The 6228-nt window shown below is 41.9% G+C and overlaps 1 pseudogene; it reads left to right on the top strand.

Annotated features, from left to right (window-relative positions):
- Nucleotides 1-3179: 3179 nt before the first annotated feature.
- LOC123158475 (uncharacterized) lies at nt 3180-5017 on the top strand (annotated as a pseudogene).
- Nucleotides 5018-6228: the final 1211 nt, after the last annotated feature.

The raw sequence follows: 6228 nt of genomic DNA, 5'->3' as shown, positions 1-6228 counted from the left end.
CGACAGAGGAGGCTCCTGCAGCATGGAGGCAGCGGCGGCGGCGGCGGCTAGGAATAGTTTGTGTGTTACCGGCCAGAAGGCTTCATCGCCTCGTGGCTGCTCAATCTTCTACAGCGGCCACACGAAAAACGACGGCGATGAGGAGGCCCGCCCTTGGCGGAGACCCGCACCCCCGAGTGGTTGTGACGCCGGATCTCTTCGCCTCGCGGGTCCAGCCCTCCCGTCCGCGCTGCGATGCCGGTGGTATGGAGGCCGGGGCTCGGGCAGGCACCGCGGCATGGTGTGGCCGGCGGGGGCTCTGGGGACCGCACGGTGGGGGACTGGGGTGGCGTCCGGTCATGGGTTTCGGCGACGCCAAGCTGTAGATTTGAGCCGCTGTCTTCAGTTCGCTTGTTCCATGTTTTGATTCGCACCTCTACCCCACCATCCCTCTCGAGTAAGCTCGAGCTTGAGACAGTGAAATCCCTCGTAGGTGTCAGAGGCTGACTGCCATGACATCCCCGAGATTGTATGTGCCGGTTTTAATTGGTTGTGCACGCCATTCGTTTGATGAATTGTAGAAGATATTGCATTATTTTTTTTATTCTAGATTGGAGCTAACTGCTTGAGTATTTGTCAGTTATACTGATTGTGTTGTTTTAGCTCTCTAATTTTAGAAATTGGAACACAGCTACCGCCTCTGAACATTTTTATTTGTATCAATGATGTTAGATATTTCGACTCTCGGAAATCATAATATTTTTGGTGTGTTGCTAAGTGCAATTTCAATATATGCCTTATGCTTGCATGAGTTAGATGTTCTAGTTTCCTATATAACTCTGATGCTGGTCTTTCTTTGAAAATAAATGAATCTTCCTTTTTTGGAAAATTATCAAATAAGTTTTCCTGTACTACTGAGTATTGATTAGTAATTGAGTTCTTACCTTAAAGATATGTGGCCATATATGTTTCTCTTTACACGAACAATATACACCTTTTTTGCAATGTACATTGCTTCAAGAGGTGGTGTTGACTATGATTTTCTTTTGGTATTGAAACTCTTGAAACTCACTACATAATTAGTCTGCCTTTTCTTGAGAGAGAAAACATGCCATGAGCAGATATTACAAATTGCCTTGTTTTATAGGTAATCCAAGAGTTACGCCTGATCTTACACGCCATGTTTGTTTGTTAGCAAGGATGATGCCTGCTAACAAGTGCGCTGGTCTCTAATTATTGTTGATTGAATACTGTGCATGATTGAAAATTGGTGATTACCAAATGTGGCTGAAAGAAAATGTGGCTGTCCTAAATCTTTTTTTCAGTCAAGTCACTGGCTTACTATTGGTAGTTAGTCAGTTGATAATTGGATGTCTTATTCCAGATACGCGCATGGTGCACCATCTAGTTGATGGTATGCCCATACGGATTGTTTGATCTCTTTTTCTCTGCAGACTGCAGGTGCAGGTCCCCCGCTCGCTGACGACAAGGTCAGATTGCTTATCGAGTTCTTTTATTTAGGGATTTTAAGATGATTAGTCCTTGAGCACCATAGTTGAATGAAATGAAATATGCGGATCACTTTTTGCTTTGAATTTAAATGAAATATGCGGCACAACAAAATTGTGTATATTGTGAGACTATGTACCGTATGAGTTATTTGAGTAATGATGTGAAAGCAATGTATAAACTTGCTGAATTCATCTGTTTGTTGATACTGCTTTGTCGATATCTTGCCAGCAAGCGTGATGGGGCAAGTTATATATATTAGGGATCTATAATGTATTTACAAACTTTTCTGTATGTTCCATGGTATTAAGTCAGAACATCGGCCAGCACAGATTTGGTTCTAATCAAGGATCACAGATTTCATGCTTGCACTGTAGTTTATTTCTCCATTCGCACATCATCAGTCTTAGTACTTGCTCTTGTGCCTTCTCTTCCTAAATAGCAGACCTGATTTTCTTCATGTTCTTGAAGCAAAAATGTTTAGGATACACACAGAGCCAGAAGCTAAATATGGGGTTTGACAGAAAGAGTACACACTGATTTTAGGTGCTGCACTTCAGAAGTGAGCCCCTCCTTCACCCCCACAAGCTCCTACAGGTAAATCAACCGTCCGTCAGCATATTTTTATATTCATTGCTTGGAACAACAAGCTGAATCAACTGAATTACTCACCTTATGGCAGGTCTTGGTGTGCAAGACTGCAAGCCACTAATAAAAAACAAAATATCATGTTAGACAGCTATTTATCTATGGTAGATACACTACAGTGCAATTGATGCATCAGTCTCACCAAACGATGTTATGCTGGGTTTCATAGGATCACTTGCATTTCGTTGGACTTCCTTGAAGCCAACAACTAGGATGACTTTGTACTTATAGTAACTACAACAGATTACTCTGATTATTTCACAAGAAGCATTTCAAGGCCATGAGTTGTAGTTGTATTTCTTTTCAAACTACCATGATTTTAACCAAAAGATTAGTACAGATTCTAATTTGTGTGATAAGTTTATGACATTTTTGTCTTGCATGTTCCTTTATAGCTTATATCTCTTATTGCAATTCGTAGGATGAGAATCGGGACATGAATCTGAACTATGATAATTGGATTTATGATCATATTCATGGAAATTGTGCAAAATAACGAACAACATTATTTGTCCCAGTGAAACTCCAGGTTTGGCTGATTGCTGGGGATATGAGTTCCAGACATTGTAGAAGAAATATAAAATAAAATTAAGCTAGACTAGATATACATATTATACTCCCTGGATTGCCTTTATTAAACAAATTATATAACATTGTGATGGGGTAATGACAATATTAAAACATCGTCAGTTGCCACTATTTATCTTGTGGGATCATCAGAGGGTGAAACTTATGTACAGTTCTCTCATCCTGGTCACTAATGTGTTGGCGTGTGGCTGGTGCAATATTAGTGTGTGTGCTTGTGTGTCGTTATCCATAGTATTATTAAAATGGTAGAAAATGAATGGCTTAGATGTAACAATAGAAAAAAAAAACAGTTCAAAAGAATGGCTGTGAATTGCTAGAAAGAAGTATTCATGAATTGACGTCTCCATATATCCTATACGTTTCCGACCTGCCAATCAAAGCTATGAGTTAGAGTCCAATTCCTATACGGACACATACCTGTTTCAAAAAATAAATACGGGTATGTATCGCCCCATATGTTCCTAACTAAACAGCCTAACAAAAGCTTTATTTTCTTTTCTGCTAACACTCCTGATACTGTGAGGCACTCTATGAAGGCAGTTCTGAGTATTCAAGTTGAAGCCTTTAGTGAAAAATATTTGGGTCTTCCCACGGCAGTTGGGCGAATCACGAGCGGTACTTTTGATCATTTAAGTGAAAGAGCTCGTGGAAGAATTCAGGGTTGGTCAGAGAAGCTGTTAGCATGTGCAGGGCGTGAGATCTTGCTAAAGACAGTGGTACAAGCTATACCTACCTATCCGATGAGTACCTTTCTGCTGACTAAGAAGGTTTGTAAGAGTATAACTTCTCCTATGGCAAAATATTTTTGGAGTAGTTCTCTTGACAAAAAGTCTATGCATTGGGTGTCTTGGAAGGATTTGGCTACACCCAAGTGTAATGGGGGAATGGGTTTCAGGGATCTACAGCAGTTCAACCTGGCTATGCTGGGTAAACAAGGTTGGTGTTTTTTGACCAATCCAAACTCGCTTTGTGCAAGGGTACTCAAGGGTCGCTATTTTCCAGATTCAGATTTTATGCAGGCCGCAGCACCCAAGTCGGCCTCAGCTACATGGAAGGCGATCATAGCGGGTCGAGAGGCTCTCCAGATTGGTTTGATTTCCCGGGTGGGGGATGGCTCCACTATATCAGTCTGGACTGATAAATGGATCCCGGGCACCATCTCCATGACTCCACAAGCACGGCCACTAAATACACAAGTGGAAAAAGTATCAGACTTAATTGATTCTGAGAGTTGGACGTGGCGGCAGGATTTGATTCGGGAAACTTTTGGTGCCTCAGATGCAGCTACTATACTTAATATTCCTATTCGTCAGGGTGGAGGGCCTGATTTTCCTTCATGGGCGTTTGATAGATCGGGCAACTACACTGTCAAGACGGCGTACCGAGCTCTCGTGACTCACAAAGAGCGACTAGCTCTAGAGGAAGGGACGGCTACCGGGACTTCAGAGGATGACAAACAGTTGTGGAAAGCCCTATGAAAACTTAATGTTATTCCAAAAGTACGAGTATTCTGGTGGAGAGTACTTCGTGGCATCCTTCTAGATGAATACACCCTCAAAAACCGTCATATTGCAGACGCTAGTAGCTGCAAAGTTTGTTTGGCCGGGGAGGAAGACATGTACCATGCTCTTATATCCTGCTCACATGCTACACCCTTTTGGGAGGAGGCATGGGCATGGTTTGAGCTCCAGCTGCCAATTCTCTCGCGGGAGACATGGGCGCGGGATATTACACGTAGCTCACTGTTTTCGGATGATGATCGTGCAAATATTACAACCATTATGTGGTCTATTTGGCATTCTAGGAATCGGATCAAACATGGAGAGGTAGGGCGAGATCCTACTGCAACTATCCGATCTACCAAGGAGGCAATTGCTCTCCTACAACTGCCTCGGAAGGCGGCTGCAACCTTGCCGGGCTTTGGCTGGCGACCACCTGATGTGGGCTTCATCAAGATCACTACAGATGGAGCGCTCAATTTCACAGATGGACGGGGTGGCGCTGGTGGGGTTGCCCGCTCGCCCACCATGTTCTTAGGCGCCTGGTGTAAACCTTTCATTGGGGTGTCTGACCCACTGATCATCGAGGCGTTTTCACTGCGGGAAGGAGTACGTTTTGCTACTCTACGTGGCTTCCAGCATGTAATAATGGAGGTTGACTGTCTGGAGCTGGTGAAGCTCTGGGAAGCTCGCCACAATTCTCGTTCTATTGTGGCTCCGATTTTGTTACAAATAGGAGAGCTTAGTTTTTTATTCACTTCTTTTGATTTACAACATGTAAGCAGGTCGGCTAACTTACCAGCGCATCTTTGTGCAAAACATGCATGCACGCTGAACGTGACTGAGAGTTGGCTCGACGCCCCTAGCTTCCTTGTGACCAACTTGTTGGCTGACTGTCCAAGGAGTGCTCTTGCTTAATAAAGCTCTCTGAATTGCCCACAAAAAAAAGTTGTGGGTCCGAAAAAAATTATAATGGCCGAGATCTAACAGAAATTCATCACGTAATATGTGACAAACGCATGTATAGTTTTGCAAATACAAACTTTGTCACATACTCCCTCCATTCCAAAATAGATGACTCAATTTTGTACTAAAGTTAGTACAAAGTTGAGTCATTTATTTTGGAACGGAGGGAGTAGATGTCTAGGATTGAGAAGTGTAAATCAGAATGGCGTACGGAAGGACACATACCCTCATCACGTGGGTTGTACGGAGATACTCAGTTTCCGTTTATATCTGTGGTATGAGAAAATCAACCCCCCGCAAAAAAGAGAAAATCAATCAACCTAAGCTAGCCACGCTACACATGCCAATCAGCCACTAACACACCTGAATCAAACAGCCAGTATCTATTGATCCGTCCGATTTGTCACCCCCCACCAGATTGGAGAAGAAAAGAATGTATTGTCGTTCCTGCAGATGGAATATGCCCTGTATGAACATGAATATGCCCTGTATATACAACGAAGCTGATGACAATAGAGCGACAAAAGAGAATGCAGAGAATAACAACTAATATTTTTTAAGGGAGAGAATAAAAACTAGTCGTACATCCATAATTAATGCTCTTTGAACAAGAAGCGAGTGAGACAAGAAAACATAATATGAGGAATAAAACCTAATTGTAACTAGGTAATTAGTGCTCTTCTAATAAAATTCTAGAAAACCTATATAACTCAACCTAAACTGATATGATAGTTTTGATTGACTTTTGATATTCTGGATGATATTGGCTGTGAACAAACCAATATCAGTGCCAACACATTACATGTAAAAGTGAGCTAATCATATGAAAAAAGGATGTTGTTGTTGGTATAATAATGGACGTTTGAAGCAAGAATTTGTTTAAGTGCAATAACTCATATTAACCATGTTTAACAATACATAGAAGCTAAATATAGACAAGCTACAATGAGGTTGACTGAAATAATGTTCACTTCCTGTCTTCTTTATATTGTCATGATGTTTAATGAATAGATTAAAAGGTTTTCTTGCAAAAAATATA

This window comes from Triticum aestivum, chromosome 7B (genome assembly GCF_018294505.1).
Source record: "Triticum aestivum cultivar Chinese Spring chromosome 7B, IWGSC CS RefSeq v2.1, whole genome shotgun sequence".
Taxonomy (NCBI): domain Eukaryota; kingdom Viridiplantae; phylum Streptophyta; class Magnoliopsida; order Poales; family Poaceae; genus Triticum; species Triticum aestivum.
The sequence above is the reverse complement of the archived record's forward strand: the minus strand, read 5'-3'. Positions and strand labels throughout refer to the sequence as shown.